Raw genomic sequence first — 21,086 nt, 5'->3', positions numbered from 1 at the left:
GACATATACAAGGTAAGATAATGCAAGTAAACTAGACCCTAGCCAGTAAGGGCTTTACGTACACACAGCAGCACCTTGAATTTGGCCTGGTAGCAGATTGGCAACCCGGTGCAGGTTTCTAAGCAAAGCTGTTAACCTGCTGATGGGCTCTCACTGCTGCCTGCAATTGTGCTGCAGTGTTCTGCAGATATGGCAGCTTCCAGATCCGAGCGTGAAGGAAGCCCAGGGTTTCGGCCCCAAAGCCTTTACTGTCATCTGGTGGAACGCTCTGTCACAAGAGACTACGGCCCTGCAGGATCTGACATCTTTCCGCAGGGCCTGCAAGACAGAGCTGTTCCACCAGGCCTTTGGCCTAGGCACAGCCTGACTCCCTCCTTTGGCAATCCTCACAGAACCCTAGCCCAGTTGGTTGCCATTAATCTGATTTGAATTAATTTTATAATGAAATGATTTTAGAATGTGTATCATTTTATTGTTCTTAGCCGCTCTGAGCCTGGCTTCGGCTGGGGAGTGCAGGATATAAATAAATAAATAATAATAATAATAATTATCATCATCATCATCAGTATTATCTGCTACCTGTCCCATTTAATAAGTGAGGATGCTAGGGATTAAACCATCGTCCTACCTTGAGCTATAGCCACACTTCCAAGGGCAGGCATAGGCAAACTCGGCCCTCCAGATGTTTTGGGACTACAACTCCCATCACCCCTAGCTAACAGGACCAGTGGTCAGGGATTATGGGAGTTGTAGTCCCAAAACATCTGGAGGGCCGAGTTTGCCTATGCCTGTCCTAGGGCAACCTCTAGGAACTAGTTCCAGATGGCAAGTATCTCTACCGTGCTGCTCTTTCGAGTTGCTTTCGAGAAAACCCACGTATCGTACACTTGTGTTACCCAGGAAAAAAGGTATTATTCTCTCTTCTCCCACCCCGCTTATCTCCTGATGAGCTGCAGCCAAGATCTGTAATTGCCTTGCTCTTAATGTTGCGTAACTGTTAGCAAGACTCAAGCCAAGCATTAATGAATTTTACCAGAACTTCATTTTTTAATGAGCATCATTAATCGTTAGTCAGGCATGTTCCAACCCACACTTTGCGAAAGTGAAGGATTGCCAACTGTGTTGTGCTATAAAAACAGCATATTTCCCCCCAGATTTTCTGGTTCTTTTTTTAAAAAACATACCTTAAGAGGAAGGAAGCGAGTATTTGACTTTTAAGAGCCTCTTGAATTTGTTAGCATGCTTCTCTGTCTCTTTTGTGACAGCGAGCCATTACCAATATTGCCTTAGGCTTCAAATGCATGATCATTTCTGACCATCTTATTACTGATACATTTGAAAGAGCCCGAGGTTCATATTCTATCAACCATTATTGCGGATATTTTTTCGTAGGGAGTCTTGTGTGGAGTTTGATGGAACTGCCCAACTATCCCAGAATATTACCTTTCCTTGAATAAACCCAGAACAGTGAATTGCATAGGCTGCTTCTCTCTCTCTCTCTCTCTCTCTCTCTCTCTTTTAAAATAATATTTATTAGAGGTTTAATAGTTACAGAAAAAAGAAGAAAGAAACAATAAAAAGTTTAACAGAACAAAACAATACCTTACAATACATCGAAAATAAAAACAAAAACAAAAAACAATACAGCAAAACAACAAGAAAAACAAAAACATTTAAAAACACATCCAATATTTCCATATCTTTACCTTTCATTTACTTGTCTCATCGACCTCCTCACACCTCCCTTTTTTGTATTCTAGTTCAATTAGCTATTTCAGCAAATCCTTTCCATCTTTCTCAATTTTTTGTTCTATAATTTATCAATAACACAATCTAGCCTTAAATTTTCCACTTTGGCCCATTAACAATCAGTTTTTACTTAATTATAACATTTCTGCTAAAACCATATAACTTCATTCCAGCATTCTTCTAACATTCATTAATTTTGCAATATTTCTGTAAATATACTTTAAATTTTTCCCAATCTTCTTCCACCGACTCTTCTCCCTGGTCTCGGATTCTGCCAGTCATTTCCGCCAATTCCATGTAGTCCATCAGCTTCATCTGCCATTCTTCCCGGGTGGGTAGATCTTGTGTCTTCCAATACTTTGCTGCATAGGCTGCTTCTCAACCGTTACTCTCAAAACATGCTCTAGGTTCATGCCAGCCTTGGCCATGCCAATATTTGCAAACATTTATGTCAGTTTTCCTGGGATATAAGGCGGCTTAAACATGCAATGGTGTATTTATATGCCTGTTTATGGCCTGAAGGAATGCAGATGGCGCTATGGGTTAAACCACAGAGCCTAGGACTTGCCGATCAGAAGGTTGATGGTTCAAATCCTCGCAACAGGGTGAGCTCCCGTTGCTCGGTCCCTGCTCCTGCCAACCTAGCAGTTCAAAAGCACGTCAAAGTGCAAGTAGATAAATAGGTACCGCTCCGGCAGGAAGGTAAATGGCATTTTCATTCGCTGCTCTGGTTCACCAGAAGTGGCTTAGTCATGCTGGCCACATGAGCTGGAAGCTGTACGCTGGCTCCCTCAGCCAATAAAGTGAGATGAGCGCCGTAACCCCAGAGTCGGTCACGACTGGACCTAATGGTCAGGGGTCCCTTTACCTTTACGGCCTGAAGGATCCAAATGTGGATGGCATTATTAACACAGAAGAAAGACAGGGGTTGTCGATGCTGCACCCGCGATGCCCCGGACTTCAGGCTTAATTTATTTATTTTTTAAAAAGCATACCTCTAGCCTTCCTAGAAAGAAAGTTATGAAGCAAAATGTGAAGGTATCCTAGGCAGTTTCTGTGAAATTAACCAGCCTGGCTGCTCTCGTCTGCTCTAAGTTAGAGCTGTAACTGATAAGTGAGCTGTTTGGACACCAGGTAACAGGAAACGTGGGTCCTAAAGAGCTGCTCCCCTTTTTGCACTCTCTCATTTTCTAGTACTCGGACTCTCCAAAGTTTGTCTTTCTTTCCCCCCTATCAACTAGGATCCATCTTTCCTGTGGTGGTCTCCTCTGAGATCAGGTAGTCCGTAGAAGTCGTTTTCTACAAATAAGACCACACAATAAATGCGGGTGAATGTTACAGAAACTCCCTCCTGTCTGGACGAGCTAAAGATCAGACATTCATCATGAATTCACTCTATGTGGCATCTGCAGGCAACACTGGGAAAGATTCCTGCCTGAGGAAGCTGCTACCAGTCAGGGTAGACAATACTGAACTAGATAGGGCAGTGGTCTGTGTAAGGACAGTTTATTTCCATATCACCGAGTGTGTGGGGGTCAGAATGTCTGGCCAGGCTTTAGATCAGGGTTTGCCAAGCTTGGGTCTCCAGCTGCTTTGAGACTCCAATTCCCATCATCCCTGGCCACTGGTCCTAGCTAGGGATGATGGGAGTTGTAGTCTAAAAACAGCAGCAGACCTGAGTTTGGGAAACACTACAGTGGGGAAACTCTGGTTTTCTTTTTGTTCTTTTTAAACCTTATTACCCGAGTCGAGTTCCAAAAGGAGCCAAAGGGAGTTCACCCGTCATTAGTCACAGAGGATTGCCAGATGTCCCTTATTCAAAACTTTCTCCATCTTCTTACTACTGAGGACATCCATTTCTGCTATGCAAAAGGGGAAATGTGCAGCCAAAGAGGGAAACGGTTTGGGTATTTGTTACCGAGCCCGCCAGAGCATTGAGGTGTGAGGCTTTGTTTGGGCGGTTTATCCTCGTGCAAATTGAAAATGGCATTTGGCACCATTTATTTTATCAAAGTTAAGTTTAGTTTTAATCGGCCTTCCATCGACAAGCAACCCCAAGACCCAGGGACAATAAAACAGAGTAAGGATGTCCAATAACATTGCTTGCAGGGCAAGATAAAAACAGCCAGGACAACAAATAAATTCAATAGCAAAGAGCGATGCCTGTCCTTCAGTTTCTCAAAAGATGTCTTCCCAAATGAAAGGCTTCTGTTTTTCTTCATTCTCAGGGAGCATCTAGATTTCTTCAGAATTTTGGTGAGTGTGGACTGGAGCTCGCTTTGTTCTTGTGAGGCGGCTCCAGCTGGTATATTTCTTTTCAGTAAATCTTTCTCCCACACATTTCAGCCTCCCTGGCTGACCATACTTCCTGATCTGGAAAAGCCGCATGAGAGGAGTGACTTCGCAACGTTTTCCTCAGAGCTGTAATTGAAGTAAGGGAAGACTGGCTTTGATCTTTATTTTTAAATTTGTCACATGCGCACACGAGTTGGGTGCCCAGAAGGCAGCCTCCCCAGCTTCCTGTGTTTACAGAAAAGCCCCACTGATGTCATCATGACATTTCAAAGAAGTGCAGGCCACCCAGGAAGGCTGCAGAATTTATTTATTTTTAGAGTGAAAGGGTAAACACCCCCTGGCCCCCTTGAGAGAAAGGTAAGCAACAAAAACCCTACACCTATACCAGTGAGAAACTCTCTGAACCTTTCTCTCCCATTTGATCATTTCAGAGCGTAATTTCTTTTCTCCTTAATTGATGGAGAATGGTCAAAAAATGTGCAGGGGGAATTTTTTTGGCACAGCCTATCTAACAAAGGTGTTAGGCAAACTCGGGCATAGGCAAACTCCAGACATAGGCAAACTCGGCCCTCCAGATGTTTTGGGACTACAACTCCCATGATCCCTAGCTAACAGGACCAGTGGTCAGGGTTGATGGGAATTGTAGTCCCAAAACATCTGGAGGGCTGAGTTTGCCTATGCCTGGTCTACTCACTTTGCCTAATAATAGGGCCGGCTCTGAGCTTTTCCGAGCCTGTGAGATTTTACGAAAGCAGCTGGGTGATTTGTGACTTTTTACCCGATCCAGCACACTTATTCCTTGTTAATTCTTGCCTCATACGTACTGGCATTTTGACTGCAAGGTCATTGGGGCGGGGACCTCCTGTATATTTTCTTCTTGCTCATGTTATTCTCTTAAAGCCGTGTCGTATTAATAATCTTGGCACCGAAGCTCCTAGGATCAAGATGTATGGATGTCCTTGCCGGCTCGGTTTTTGAAGCAACTGGAAGGTTGCCATGACCGTCTGCTTTTGCCTACCTGATCTTTTTATTAGGCATAATTACTTCACTCTCTGAGTGAACAGAAACACACAGCAGTTTTAATTCTTCTCTGATTTAATTAGGAGGCACCCTGTAGCATTCTATGCCACTGGAATACTTTAATGGAGGGGCCCGAAATTTGCCATTATTGTTATTGTGTTGCTATTTTCTGCACGGTGACTCAGATGACACCAAGAAGTGGAGAGAAGACGGCAGCAAAGGAGGTGATGACATAAATCCTTTCTCCCTATTAACAGGAACTGTGGGGCATTGACGTGGCCTGGGCTATAGAAATAGAATCATAAAACCACAGGATTTTAGAGCTGGAAGGTATTTCCAAAGGTCATCTAGTCCAGCCCAATTCAGGAATCACAGCTTAAGAATGCCCAACAGGTGGCCACCCAAACTACGTAGACCCGAAGACAGTGGAGACCTTTCCACTGCAAGCAGCTCTTACCGCCAGAAGTTCTTCCTAATGCTTAGTTGTAATCTCCTTTATTTTGATTTGAATAACAGTGGTACCTCGGTTTATGAACTTGATCCGTTCCGGAAGTCCGTTCTTAAACCAAAACCGTTCTTAAACCGAGGCACGCTTTCCCTAATGAGATCTCCCACAGCCGGTGCCCTTCCGCCGTTCGGATTCTGTTCTTAGACCGAGGTAAAGTTCGCAAACCGGGAAGAAAAGCTCAGAGAGCTGTACAGTGGTACCTCTGGTTACATACATAATTTGTTCTTAACCCGAAACTGTTCTTAACCTGAAGCCCCACTTTAGCTAATGGGGCCTCCCGCTACTGCCACGCCACTGGAGCATGATTTCTGTTCTTATCCTGAAGCAAAGTTCTTAACCTGAGGTAATATTTCTGGGTTAGCGGAGTCTGTAACCTGAAGCTTATGTAACCTGAAGTGTCTGTAACCTGAGGTACCACTGTAATGGATTGCTGGAGGTGCATTGACACGTTGTGATGCCCCTAAGAAATGACTGCTCTCTTCCAACAGGAGACCAAGCCCTGGGTGTCTGAATTCTCGGTGAGATCCACAATCATTTCTCGCTATGCATTTACGACCGTCTCCTGCACTTTGGTGAACAGCGGCTCGGAGCCCCGGGAAGGCTGGTTTGAGATGCAGATACCCATCACGGCCTTCATCTCCAATTTTACCATGTAGGTGAGAGGTTTTGCTGAGCCTGTGGCTAGGAATGAGGGATTCAGTTTGCATTTAAAGACAAGCCTAACATATTTGCACTTTCTGAAATGATAACACCCCTCCCAAAAAAACCCCCAGCACACCACATTTCTGGAATTTGATCTCACTATAGAATGTAGGGATACCTTTTCATATACAGTGGTACCTCTCTTTACGAACTTAATCCATTTCGGAAGTCCGTTCTTAAACTGAAACTGTTCTTAAGCAGAGGCGCGCTTTCCCTAATGAGGCCTCCCGCCACCGTTGCCCTTCCACCATTTGGATTCTGTTCTTAGACCGAGGTAAAGTTCACAAACCGGGACACGACTTCCGGTTTTGTGGAGTTCGTAAACTGAATAGTTCGTAAACAGGGCTGTTCTTAAACCGAGGTAATTGTAAACTGCTTTGAGATCCGCCCCCCTACAATCAAATGGTATATAAATTACATGAAATAAATAAATTGCTTTAGGTTCGATCCTGTGGAGCAGCAATAAACCAGCTTGTCCACCTTCCATGTGACAGCCCTTCAGATATTTGAATACAGAGACACCCCAAGCAAGCAACTCTTTCCCTGAAAAAACATTCCATCTGAAGGAAAGAAGCCCTAAATCAGAAAATAGCAACACTTAAGATTATAAGTGTGCTGCTCATGATAAAGAAGAGATTTGTGAATGAGAAGTGATGCTGTTCTGATGAATCTTCCTTCAACACTGATGAAAGGAACAGATTTTCCTGAGGGCAATAAACTAGATTAGGAGTGATACGGCAAAATCTGGGTGCGAGGCTGCTCTGCCACCCAGCTGGTCGGACTAAGTCCGCGGGTCCCTGCGGAGGAAAATGAGTTCAGCCAGAGACTGGAGCAAACTGCAGAAGATCCATGTTTATTGCACAACAGGTTCAAGGCCAGATTGAACCGCAAGAAAGGGGTGACATGAATTTTTGAAACTTCCCTCCATGTCCCAGAATACAGTGCAAAATACATCCCAGTTACATCATGAATACATTAAGAAGAGGCTGGGTTACACAGATTACATCATGAATACATTAAGAAGAGGCTGGGTTACACAGATTACATCATGAATACATTAAGAAGAGGTTGGGTTACACAGGATTAACATATGGAGGAGGGAGGGGGAATATGCAGAGCTGGAGATATGCACAGATAAGCACATCCTGAGTACTTAGGATAAGAAGACAATGGTCCATGTATGCATAGTCTGCCACCTGGCATTTCCCGGAGGAAAGGCTTGGCAGAGTGATTTGACAGGATTAGGGTCTTGACACCTTGCTTGAGGGATTATGGAGGACAGGGAAGGTGTCATGGAGTCCTAGAGAAATTGAGCAAATTGGCACGTTGATTTTCTATGAATTTTATAGATTTTAGTCCCTTTTGTCATTGATAATTGGAAATAAATGGATATATTGTAGCGAAGAAGGAGGTGAAGAAGACATGCCCCCCTTCTGTATCAGGATGTACAGAGTAGGGATGAGGGGTAAAATCAACTAAATTCATATTTCAAGGCAAACCTACTTCATTCTCACTTTTCAAAACAATGGGAGAACTGAAGCAGTCAATAACTATCCCATGGCCATAGAACACTGTTGGGTTGTTTTGAGGGGATTGCCTCCTTTTTTATGTTCCTCCTCTCCTAAAGTTGATTTGATCTTCTGCAAACCTTGGGGTTCTCTTGAGCAAGTCAGTGGCTGGGAAAATCAGAAGCTCTGTGTGTTCTCTGGTGGAAATTAAGGAGAAACTTTGTTTCTGCATTAGTCTTAGCACAGGCGGAGGAATAAAGGGATGTTATGTTTTTCATGCTCATTAATAAGGATACATGAAACAGTTTAGGAGAGTGGTTTCTCATTGATCATTTGGAATTTGCATTTCACAAGGGGTAGCACTCTGCGAGGGGTGCATAGACGAGGAGCTCCTGCGAACACAAAGCTGTAACGCTAAGGCACAGAGGTGAAGAGACAAAGAAGTGCAGGAGAAGGCAAGCCAGAAGTTTGTTAAGAGAACTGGGGAAGAAGTAGAATCTCTCTCTCTCTCTCTCTCGGACAACACTTGTGCCTGACTCACCAAGTAAGATTGTCTTCCATCATCAGGCATGTTCAAAGTCTGTGGCAGTATATGTCTTGGGGTAAAATCCTAAAAAAAGCTCAACAACTTATCAAATCTGGCACTCTTTGAAAAAAGCTTGGGCACCCCAGTCTTAGTGGTGTGTCTGTAAATGACTATGGAGAGCAATTCTGGATCCACACGTCCTTCCACAGTGGGGACATAGGTTTCTGGGCAGGAGTTGATCATGGTGTGGATTTGCCAAGCGTGCCTTCCTCTTAGCACGTTTCTCCCTTTTGTCCTGAATTTGTGCTTCTTCAAAATCCATGACACCTCTAGTAGAGGCTATTCTCTGATTGGAGCACTCACAGGGCAGTTACCCAATTATCGGTGCTTATTTTTTTTTTTTAATTAAACAATGCCTTAAGATAATCTTGAAACCTCTTTTGTTGTCTACCAGTATTTTGCTTTCCATTCTTAAGTTGGAAATAGCTTTGGAAGATGATAAGCAGGCATCCCAACAACATGACCAGTCCAACAAAATTGATGTTGACGAATCATTGCTTTGACACTGGTGATCTTTGCTTCTTCCAGTACACTGACATTTGCTTGCCTTTCTTCCAAGTAATATTTAATTTATTTTCGAAGACACCATTGATGGACTCTTTCAAGTAGTTGGAGATGGTGCTTGTAGGTGGTCCATGTTTTGCAAGCATACAGTAAGGTTGGTAGTACAATGGCTTTGTAAACAAGCATTTTAGTTTCCCTGCGAATATCCCGCCCAGTGTAGGATTGGCAAATAGTCAGACACAGGACACAGTGATTCCCTCGATCATTTTGGTCGCTCTTTTCTGAACCATTCCAGAGCCCCTCTTGTCCTCCATTCCTAGGGATAGGGGCAAAACTACCCCCATCCACATAATATTGGCTGGGAAGCATCCTTGGCATAGGTTTATGGCAGGCAGATGCAGAGCACACTCTGTGAGTGATGCATTGTAGTTTATTCTTTCTCACTGCTTTTTAAAGTAGATTTGCTCAGGTTCCTTCTTTTGTTTCTAACGGATGCTCCTGCCAAAATCCTGAGCTGACTCATCGGGTTGCTTCAACCAAATTGATTATGCACTCGCTTTAATCATTTATAACAGAACTTCCGAACTTGGTTCTTTAGTACCAGATTTGCTGCTGGGTTCCTTCTGCTCTCAAGAACATCTAAGTCACTCTGAAAGTATACAAGACCAGTCAAAAGCAATGGTCTTTTAAATAAACATCTTGAGATGTTTGTTCTGTATTCCCCAAAGACGTGCTCTGTGGGGAGTTGGCTTCAGGCACCTGGCCTATTGGCAGAACAACTTTGCATTGCAAACAGGGGTGCAAACTTGAATGAAATATTGCAGGGCTCCAGGAAAGCCCCACCCCACATAATCAATCACAAGACGGCAATGCCCATCAATTTTGGGGTGGGGTGGGGTGGGTGGGTGGCCATCTCATATATTTTATTGTGGGGCGAAGGGATCTCAGCCCCTAGGAGTTGACTCCTATGAATACAAAAAAAATCTGCAAACATGGCAGGAAGGCTGGCAACATTAACCTCAGTATGGGAATCCCTTGCAGACGACCACAGTGCTTGGACACAGACAGACAGGTCATGTATCCAGCGTTAGAATATTCCGTTCCACCTTAAGAACAGATGTGAGGATTGTTGTATGTCACGTGTCTGTTTACACTCCAGCTCAGCTTGCTGGGAACTTCTGTTTTGTGTATAGCTATTGCTTATGCTGTGTGCTCTTGGACACGAAGGGAGAAGACATGTTTTTCCTTTGTCCTGATGTATGCTGAATAAACTGCCTGTAAATATGCTCTCACAGCCGTCTCCTGCCATTGCTGTTGCGCAATGTTATTTACTCTGCTGAGTGTTGCGTGCTCCAGTTTCTGAAGGCTTCTGAAGGCTGTGGGTCGCAGTTTCATGCTAATCCAAGGACTGGAGATCGCCCGGCTTACCGGCCGGTGGGCTGGAGCCAGCTGGGGGCTTGCAAATTGCCCCCGTTCCCTTGGATGCATCCCAACATCCAGTGACCAGAGGAGGAACGACTGCTGGGTGGAGCACAGAGAGATATCATGCAATGGTGCATCTGCAGCCAGGGCAGTCTTAAGCATATCCGGTGCCGTGGTGCAAAGATCTCTCCGGCGTCCCACCCCCTGTTTCCCAGAGTTGTTGACCTTTTCCCAAGCCTCTGCGGGATCGCTCTCCTCCCATGGAGGCTTGGGAAGGAAGCTGCATGTCCGCCAGCCATATGGTTGACGGGACACAGCTGACGGGTGTGCAGGAGGGAAAGGGGCGGCCGCTGGCAAAGCCGCACAGCTCCCCCACTCGCTGGGGCGCCCCTGAGAGGCCGGTGCCCTGGCACAAGGCACCACTAAGCCCTATGGGAAGGACGGCCTTTTTCTGCCCCAGCTGCAACAAAACATGAGATTGCATTTGAAAATGATCAAAGGGGAGAGCAATTTTTGGTGTGAAATTCTCATGGGTGTGGGGTGCAGGGTTTTTGTTTTTTTTTGCACTTACTTTGCTTTTGAGGTGCCTGAGGGGTGTTTGCAGATGTCCTTTCCACCACTCTGCCAATCAAGTCACCAGTCGCTCGGCACTCTGCAGCCTCCCTGGGTGCCTGCGCTTCAACTAGAGCCCAGAGTGAGACATTGTGAAGTCTTCCTCCTACAGGGCTTTTTCAGATTAGGACATGTGGGTAGCAGTAGAGGCTGGCAGAGTGCTGAATAAATGCTTACAGGAAAGAAAAACAGACACGCTGCCCTTTGCCAGTTTGTAAGTACAGTGGTGCCTCGCAAGACGAAAAGAATCCGTTCCGTGAGTCGCTTCGTCTAGCGGTTTTTTCGTCTTGCGAAGCAACCCCATTAGCGGATTAGCACTATTAGCGGTTTAGCGGCTATTAGCGGCTATTAAAGGCTTAAGGGATTAGCGGATTAGCTGCTAAAAGGCTATTAGCAGCTTAGTGCCTTAGAAAAAGGGGGTGGGGAGCGAAAAAAAACCCCAGGAATCGCAAGACATTTCCGTCTTGCGAAGCAAGCCCATAGAGAAATTCGTCCTGCGAAGCACCTCCAAAACGGAAAACCCTTTCGTCTAGCGGGTTTTCCGTCTTGCGAGGCATTCGTCTTGCGGGGCACCACTGTATCAGGTAAGCTTAAAAACAACAACAGCACGTGCCCACGAAAATACTGAAGTAGTTCTTACCTGACCTGAGGCCGAGACAAATGGAAGCCTCGTTTTCGGAAGAAGAAAACTTTTGAGAAGTGGGAGGACAGATTTCTGCACTGTTTACGAAGTGTGTGACAGGCTGATGGTGTACAGTCATACCTTGGGTTACAGACGCTTCAGGTTGTGTTTTTTTGGGTTACGGACTGCTGAAACCCGGAAGTACCGAAATAGGTTACTTCCGGGTTTCGGCGGTCACACATGTGCAGAAGCGCTAAATCGCACTTTGCACATACACAGAAGCCCCAAATCACAATCCGCGCATGCACAGACGCGCTGCTGTGGGTTGCGAATGCTGCGGGTTGCAAATGTGCATCCTGTACGGATCATGTTCGCAACCTGAGTGTCCACTGTATACAGGTCTGATTTCCAACAAGGGCAAACAGCTAGGGGGCTTCAGTGAAACAGTTGGTGGGGCTGCCTCTGCTGCCCCCATGGCATCTGCTGCCTGAGGCAATCACCTCACTTTGTCTAATGGCAGAGCCAGCTCTGCCAGTGCTGAAGAGATGGTAGACCAAACCATGGCTGCTGAAGATTCGAATGGCCTTGGATTAAGTGCTCGCAGACTGATTCACTTTAATTGGTTGGGCAAGCTGGAAATAACACCACGAGGCGCTTGCTCTTTAAAAGACAGGTTTTTCTCGAGCTGAGGAAGTTCTTCTTTAACGAGGTGACTTGGACGAAGGAAATCATGGGCTTGAATGCTGAGGGGAAGTTAGCATTCCCTCCAAATCGATGGTGAATAGATTATACAATCCTCTGTAAGGTTCCCAAAGTGTGTAGACCTGCTGGACAAAGGTGTCTGAGTTAAATGGATGAATGAATCACGGTTTAAGTAGATTGCCTGGGATAGCTGCAGTTACTTTTGTACGTGCCCAGTGATTTATTTTTCAACAGGAGGATGCAATGGATGAGGGGACAGATGCTGTTTGAGAAACGGATTCTCAAAGAGTGAAGGTAGGCCTAGGAAAGGGAGAGAATTGAGTCTGGTCCTTACTTCAAAGCGAACTGACCTAATTTCCACCTCCTAGTCTAACACATGGGATCAGAATGCCATTATCCTTTGCATTTTGCACATCTCTAAATCTTGTGGATACAGTTCCCCGGCTCAAATAGAAGAAAATACTGAATTTTGCAAGATTTTTTAAAAAAAGTAATTTAGGATATTCATTTAGAAATGTGTGCATGGAGATAAAACACATATTCATGAGATTAAGTCTGAAATTTAATATGTCTCTAAATATGATTTTTGCACAGATTTTTTTTTTCTTTAAGAGAAAGCAGATCTATGTAGGACGGAACGAATTTGTAAATGAGCAAATGGGAAACTGGCATGAACCTGAAACAGACTAAACTGCCCATCCTTTACTAGGGCCGTTCTACACAAGCAGCGGGGGAATGAGATGGCCAGGGGTGTGTGGTGTGATAGAATGGATTGCAACGCTTTGGACTGCCGGTCCCCACTAACCAAGCAATACAGGAGCAGGGCAACCCCAAACATTGAAAATCCCAAAGCAGGCTAACCCATTCTTGTAAAGCAGGCATAGGCAAACTTAGCCCTCCAGATGTTTTGGGACTACAATTCCCATCATCCCTGACCATTGGTCCTCTTAGCTAGGAATGGTGGGAGTTGTAGTCCCAAAACATCTGGAGGGCCGAGTTTGCCTATGCCTGCTCTAAAGGCCTGGGAAAACAGATAGTTCATGGCTCATTGTGAGTTGATGCTCTATGGACTTAACTGCAGGTGTAGTGTAGATAGGTTTGTCACACATATTCAGAAACTGGCTGCAGAACTTGACATCCCGTAGGTTGCATTTCTGGACCTCAAGCAGGTAAAGGTAAAGGGACCCCTGACCATTAGGTCCAGTCATGACCAACTCTGGGGTTGCAGCGCTCATCTCGCTTTAATGGCCAAGGGAGCCGGCGTACAGCTTCCGGGTCATGTGGCCAGCATGACTAAGCCGCTTCTGGCGAACCAGAACAGCATACGGAAACACTGTTTACCTTCCCGCCGGAGTTGTACCTATTTATCTACTTGCACTTTGACATGCTTTCAAACTGCTAGGTTGGCAGGAGCAGGGACCGAGCAATGGGAGCTCACCCCGTCGGGGGATTCGAACTGCCAACCTTCTGATCAGCAAGTCCTAGGCTCCATGGTTTAGCCCACAGCGCCACCCACATCCCCCTCAAGCAGGTAGGAGTGCTGAAACTTACTGGTGAAGCAGGGCGGCCCAACTTTCCATACCAAGTGGGCTCCAGTAGGACTTCAACATGGCACCCATGACTCCCACATTGCCTTGCCCGGCGGGAGGTGGGAGTGAGTGGAGCCAAAATTTGCCCCCAGCCCCAGCCCTCGAGTTGCCTTGTGCCAAGTGAGGTGCTGCATTTTGGGAAAGTGGCTCAAGGCTCTGGCAGGGTGCTAGAGCCTTTCCACGCCACTCCCAAAGTTGGGAAAGCACTAACTAGGCTTTAGGATGAAGGCAAAGGGACTCTAGGACCCTATCAGAGCCTTATACCCAGGGCAGCAATCTTTTTAGTGAGGTGCCTCGTGTGTGGTGCCACACAACACCCTGACGCCACAAGCGCAATGCTGCAAGGAGCCAGGGGGTGGAGCCGAATGCCCCCTGAATATCGAGGGGGCTCAGGCCTCTCAAAAAAATAAATAAATATGGCCCCCTGAAATTGCCCCTTAGAGTTGGCAAGGCTGCTCATGCCTTCTTCCCAAAGCACAGCATCTTACTTATTCTGCTTTGGGAAGGTGGCGCAAGAGCTGGGGTGAGTGTATGTGTCAAATGTCAGCAAAGGTCACCAAAAAAAGGCCACCAGTTGGACCATCCTGTGCTAAGGAGTCAAAAAGAGTTACCAATACAGGATATGCAATCAAAGCAATTCCAGCTTAGAGTGGTGCCTCGCAAGACGAAAAGAATCCGTTCCGCGAGTCTCTTCGTCTAGCGGTTTTTTCATCTTGCGAAGCAACCCCATTAGCGGATTAGCGCTATTAGCGGTTTAGCGGCTATTAGCGGCTATTAAAGGCTTCAGGGATTAGCGGATTAGCTGCTAAAAGGCTATTAGCAGCTTAGTGCCTTAGAAAAAGGGGGTGGGGAGCGAAAAAAAATCTCAGGAACTCGCAAGACATTTTCGTCTTGCGAAGCAAGCCCATAGGAAATTCGTTCTGCGAAGCACCTCCAAAACGGAAAACCCTTTCGTCTAGCGGGTTTTCCGTCTTGCGAGGCATTCGTCTTGCGGGGCACCACTGTATTTAAAAGAGAGTTCAGTCCAGGAATTAAGGGAACAAATATACTGTTCCCAATCATTTGTGGGTTATACTGTCTTTCCCTCCCCGCCCCCATTTGTAGGGAATTTGTAACCTAAAAAAAGGATACAAAACTGTGACGCAAATACCGTCCCTCATACATTTTTTTACCGTGAACCTGTTAAGGGGCCTCGAAACAGACAAACCCATAAGGATCTCCCCTGGCCACCTTGCAATGATAAGATAAGATGATCATTGCAAAAATGGTTCAGGAATTCTCAGGTGAGGATGAGTCAGGAAAATGAAAGCCTCTTTCTCGGGGGGAGAAAACGGCCCCAGTCCAGTATACCTGAAGGAGCGTCTCTACCTCCATCGTTCTACCCGGACACTGAGGTCCAGCACTGAGGGCCTTCTGGCGGTTCCCTCGCTGCAAGAAGCCAAGTTACAGGGAACCAGGAAGAGGGCCTTCTTGGTGGTGGCACCCACCCTGTGGAACGCCCTCCCACCAGATGTCAAAGAGAAAAATAACTACCAAACTTTTAGAAGACATCTGAAGGCAGCCCTGTTTAGGGACGCTTTTAATGTTTAACAGACTGCTGTATTTTAATACTTTGTTGGAAGCCGCCCAGAGCGGCTGGGGAAACCCAGCCAGATGGGAGGGGTATAAATAATAAATTATTATTATTATTATTATTTGAGAAACCGGAGAGCAGATTTGACACATTATTCATTCCTGAGTCCTGGCGCCCCTCCTCTGATTGCTGCCCATGGCCCAGCAATGGCCACAGACTCACAACAAAAAAATCTGATTCTTTCAGCACATCAGATTGACTCTATGGAGCTAAATGCTAATTTATTTATTTTTTGCTTGCGTTCGTCATATATCACATCCTTGTTCCTCGACGGTTTTCTCCGGAGGTTCACATTTGTTATTTCTCCTACTCCTGCACCTGCTTGATATTTCTGCTTGCTAGATTGGGGAAAGTAAAAATAGGATTTCCCACTTAATGACATTTCTATACTTGCAACATTTTGATTGACATGTTTGTGCACCCTGCTGCTTCCCCCCTCCCTTAATCCCCCCCTTTTTTGTCGCTCACAGACAGATAAAGCATCATTGCTACAACCTCACCTCTGGTTTAAGGTGAAGGACATTCCTATCCAGAGTGTCTGAACTGGGTGCAGACTTCGCTACCGTTGATGGAGGGAGACAACTTTTGCTCATGGCCTTTGCCTCCACCTCGTGATTTCCTGGGGTATAATAGGAGGTAGCACTAGGGGAAATTAATCTACCCTGTGTCAGCATTGCCCTTGAGCCAGTGCCACCAACTGGACTCACACACTTCAGCCCTGACTGGGCTAGGTGTGCTGGGTAGCACTTCCAGAGGCCACCTTCTGCACAGGAACAGGTCAAAGTGCTGTGGACTCACAGCTTAGAGTTGTGAGCACCGGATTCACTCCAACAAGAAGACAGTCATCGCACAGCAGAGTATAGCAGAGTATAGCAGAGCATAAACAACTCGAAGAGCAGCTCTGTAGAATATCTTCTTTTATTCTATCTACAACTATAACACACAACTATGTACAGAGCTAAATGAGGTGCACTGAGTGTCTGCAGCTGCTCTTAGCAGCAACCTTATCTATACACACGATCTCTCTCTGACACTCAGTCTCTCTCTCTCTGATGTGAGGCTGGAGCGGAATAAGTAGTGAGCAGAAACCGCCCCCTCCTCTCTGGAGAATCAGCAGAGAACATCAGCAGATTCTTGGATATGGGAGGGGTGAAATCTCCTCACCCTGCTCTGCCAGCAGCATCCCTATCATGAGTCTCCCATGAATGGAAGGAGGCCTTTTGTCCATGGGAGGAAAGGTCTTTATCCAGCCCTTTGCTTTTATCCAGAGGGCTACACTGTTGTCTTCCTTTCAATTGGAATTCAGGGTAATCTTTAAGTGTTTGCTGATTGCCCCCAGTGTTTCTTAAAATTCTTTGGCACATAGGAAAGTTAAAACGGATTTGCAAAGCATAGTTTGTGCTAACTATGGTTTGATGCCAGGATAGCTAAGATCAGGCATAGGAAACTCGGCCCTCCAGATGTCTTGGGACTACAGTTCCCATAATCCCTGACTACTGGTCCTGTTAGATAGGGATCATGGGAATTGTAATCCCAAAACATTTGGAGAGCCGAGTTTGCTTATGCCTGGCCAAGATGGTGCACAATTATTGTTGGACTAGAATGCTCATCAGCCCTGGAAGGCACATTCTACCATATGTGGTGGAAGTGCAAAATTATAAAAACATTATGGGAAATGATATATAACAGGGACGTTATAAAACTGGCAGTGATCTACCCATTGTCGTTGGATGGGCCAAAGGGGGGAGGGAGGGAGATCACTGGGGGGGGCCAGAGATCTACCAGGATCTATCAGGAGTGCCCCATGATCTATCCCTTGCTTAGGATGACATTTGGGCCAAGTGGGGAAGCAGAAAAAGGAAAGGGGTGAAGGTTTAGTTTACCTACGACTTAAGTAGACTCATAGAATTGTAGTGTTGAAAAGGACCCTGGGGGTGATCTAGTCCAACCCCCTGCCAGGCAGGAATATGCAGCACAGGGATCAAACCTGCAACCTTGGTGTTCTCAGCACCACGCTCTAACCAACTGAGTTATCTAGTTAACTAAAGCCTGGAGGAAAATTACTGGTAGTGGCAATAGCGCCTTCTAGATTCTAGTGACATCACACCACCATGTAAATTTCTTTTTTTTTCTTCCAAAAATTTATTGGTTTTCTCTTATAGCACACAGACATAAACACAGGAAAAAAACACCATTACATTTAACACAACATAAAAACTTAACAACAATAAAAACACAAATAATAAAAGGAGAATTTTTTCTTCTTATTCCCTGGTATATTTACATTGCTAAAAGACTTCCTCAACACCTCCCAATCTGAATTTCATCATAACACCTATTTAGCAGTTCCCAATTTCATATTTATAGCATCAATATCCTCTTTCATGACAGCCTTCTTATCCTTACTTTCAATTGTAATCCATAATAGTCATCATTATTAATCTTTTTCTATCCCTTAGCCTAGTCTGTTACTTCTAGGAATTTCTTAATGATCTTATATTACAATATCTCGCTAAATATTCTTTAAATTTCTTCCAGTCTTCTTGTGTTTCCTCCTCTTTCTGGTTGCGGATTCTTCCAGTCAGGTCAGCCAGCTCCGAAAAGTCCATCATCTTCATCTGCCATTCGTCTATTGTTGGTATTTATTGCAATTTCCAATTTTTGGCTAATAAAAGTCTTGCTGCTGTAGTAGCATACAAAAACAGTCTAACATCCTTGGGCAATTCCGGTCCTGTTATTCCAATTAGAAAGGCTTCTGGTTTCTTAATAAATGTATTTTTCAACATATTTTTAAATTCGTTATACATCTTTCCCCAAAAGTCTTTCACCACATATGATAAAAAGTGCCTTCTTTCTCTTTACATTTCCAACATAGATTATCATTAGTGTGGTAGATTTTTGCTAGTTTCACCAGGGTTAAGTACCACACCATGTAAATTCTGTACTCTAGTGGATCCTGGAAAGAACAAAATGATGACCACTGATTACTAAGACTTTGGAGATTGCCACAGTGAGGTATTGAAAAGGGAGAAAATTAAGCCGGTGAGCCAGAAAGGCCCCAGATTTCAGCTGCTACTTGCCAAATCATTGAAGAACTTTTAGCCCAGCCCTCTTCTCTCTGTCTCTGTCTCCCTCGCCTCACCAAATTTGAATGATTTGGGCTTAACCGCAGGAGACATTCATGGCAGGGGAAAATGTGTGCTAGCAATGGACCCTCCGGTTACCTTTTGAATCGTTTTCTGCCGGGTTTTCAAACGTTAATTGACAAAAAAGAGAGAGGAGAGAATTGTATTAGAAACCAGGCACCGGCTTGATTGTAGCGAAGCTGGAAACCAGGGGAAAGAGCTTTGATTAAACAAGCGCTTCCGAAAGAGAACCCAGACATAAATATCCTTAGCCACTCTGCCTGAAAATTATGGGAAGTGGAAGGAACCTCTTCTGCAGATGGGCAAACCCCCGTGACTTCGCCAGTTATCCCTTACTTAAAAGCTATCAATTTAGAGCTGTCATGTGTATTGCCTCCGGAGTCGAATGAACCTTTTCAGTCTTTAATTAAGGGTGACAAACTCTTTGAACATCACAGCATTCATCTGTTCATGTGTGCAAAGCCGAGTGTAACAAAAGAATTTAATCAAACTACAAGCCTAATAAAGACTCCGTTGCCTGAACTAAATGATGTTATTGTGGCAGCCGCTCATAGTTTTACATTTAAAAAAGCGGGTCAGAGTGTTCATTCATCTTGATTAGCAATGCCAACCTAATTACTTCTGGAGGAAACAGTAATTAGCTGGAGTCTCACCTCATTAATCATGACATTCTTGTAGCAGACTATTTTTATCTGATAAATGGCTTGGATTGGAACAAGGTGTATATTTGAATTGTAGTTAATTGTACACAGCTTGCTGCATTTCACATTTTTTATCATTTAACTGCTTCCTTCCTATCAACATGCCGAGGCAATTTTGTGTGTGTGTGTGTGGGGGGGGGGATGGAACCTAAAAAGTAAAGATCAGCAACTAGATGCCCCTGTATGAAATCTGGCTTCCACTTTTCCATCAGTAGCTAACCTCCTGAGACCATTCCATGCTGAAATATACTCGGAGTCGAGGGTGGATTTCATGCTCTTTATTCAGCTCATAGTGGTGAGGAGGAATGGAAGTTCCCCCACGATATCTGCTTTATATACATTATTTACACAATGGCCTGCACGTGATTGGCTAATTCCAGGATTCTCCTGTAGGCCAATCAGGTTGTGGATTCACTTCCACCTGGAGCTGGATTGGGTGGCTCCTGCGGACCAATCATACTGCTGCATTGTTCTAGGACCAATCAGACTGCTGCATTCTGAATCGTATTGATCTAGGACCAATCAGACTGCTGCATTTTGGATCCTATTGTTCTAGGACCAATCAGACTGCTGCATTTTGGATCCTATTCAACTCAGTACATAACAGCTCAAATGCTGTAGTAGCAACCATGATGGAACTAAGCAGGTCTCTGTCAATATCAGGATGAGCGATTGCCTGGGAACCGCACGTAAGCTTCCTTGCGTTTCATCTTGAGTTCCATCGTGGAACAAAGGCAGGCTAATACTATCTGCAGTCAGTAGAGCACGAGACTCTTAATTTCAGGGTTGTGGGTTTGAGCCTCACAAAGAGCAAAAAGAAGCTAGTCTTGGTGCACATGGACTTCATAAAATCATAGAGCTGGATCATCTCATCCAACGCCGTGCAATGCAGGAAAATGCGCCCATACGAGGATCAAACCCATGACCTTGGCATTATTAATAAATAATAATAATTTTTAAAAATTTATATCCCGCCCTCCCCAGCCAAAGCCGGGCTCAGAGCAGCTAACAACAGTAAAATAATACAGCATTCTAAAATCAATTCATTATAAAATCAGTTCAAATCAAATTAATGGCAACCTTTGGGCTAGCGTTCTGTGAAGAATTACCAAAGGAGGGAGTCAGGCTGTGCCCTGGCCAAAGACCTGGCGGAACAGCTCTGTCTTGCAGTCCCTGTGGAAAGATGTCAAGTCCTGCAGGGACCTAGTCACTTGTGACAGAGCGTTCCACCAGATCGGAGCCACAGCCGAAAAAGCCTTGGCTCTGGTTGAGGCCAGCCTAACCTCCCTGTGGCCCGGGACCTCCGAAGTGTTTTTGTTTGAAGACCGTAAGGTCCTCCGTGGGGCATACCTGGAGAGGCGGTCCCGTAGGTACGAGGGTCCTAGACCGTATAGGGCTTTAAGGGTTAAAACCAGCACCTTAAACCTGATCCTGTACTCCACCGGGAGCCAGTGCAGCTGGTATAGCACTGGGTGAATGTGATCCCGCAGCGAGGACCCCATAAGGAGTCTCGCCGCGGCATTCTGCCCCCGCTGGAGTTTCTGGGTCAGTTTCTGGCACCATGCTCTGAGCTAATCAGCAAGGCTATTTGCCTCTGCCATTTTCAGTGACCCCACCATAAGCTCTGATGCCGAGACGTCTACTTTGATGTGGCCATAGCCACCACTGTCATGAACTGGCAGACGACAGCGAGGAGGAAGAGGATCTTGGCGAGGGGTGTAGCTGGGACTGGGACACACTGGGGCAAGCTGGGGATGGGGATGGAGGGGTTGACATAGGAACGACTC

The 21,086-nt window shown here is 45.3% G+C and overlaps 1 protein-coding gene across 1 annotated transcript in view; it reads right to left on the bottom strand.

The window, feature by feature from the left end:
- Positions 1-21,086, bottom strand: part of SOX5 (SRY-box transcription factor 5) — a 1,214,093-nt gene that overhangs the window by 194,032 nt on the left and 998,975 nt on the right. The gene's annotated exons all lie outside the window — the stretch shown is intronic.

This window comes from Podarcis tiliguerta (assembly GCF_965153285.1).
Source record: "Podarcis tiliguerta genome assembly, chromosome: 10".
Classification (NCBI taxonomy): domain Eukaryota; kingdom Metazoa; phylum Chordata; class Lepidosauria; order Squamata; family Lacertidae; genus Podarcis; species Podarcis tiliguerta.
This window is presented reverse-complemented; position numbering and strand designations above follow the sequence as displayed.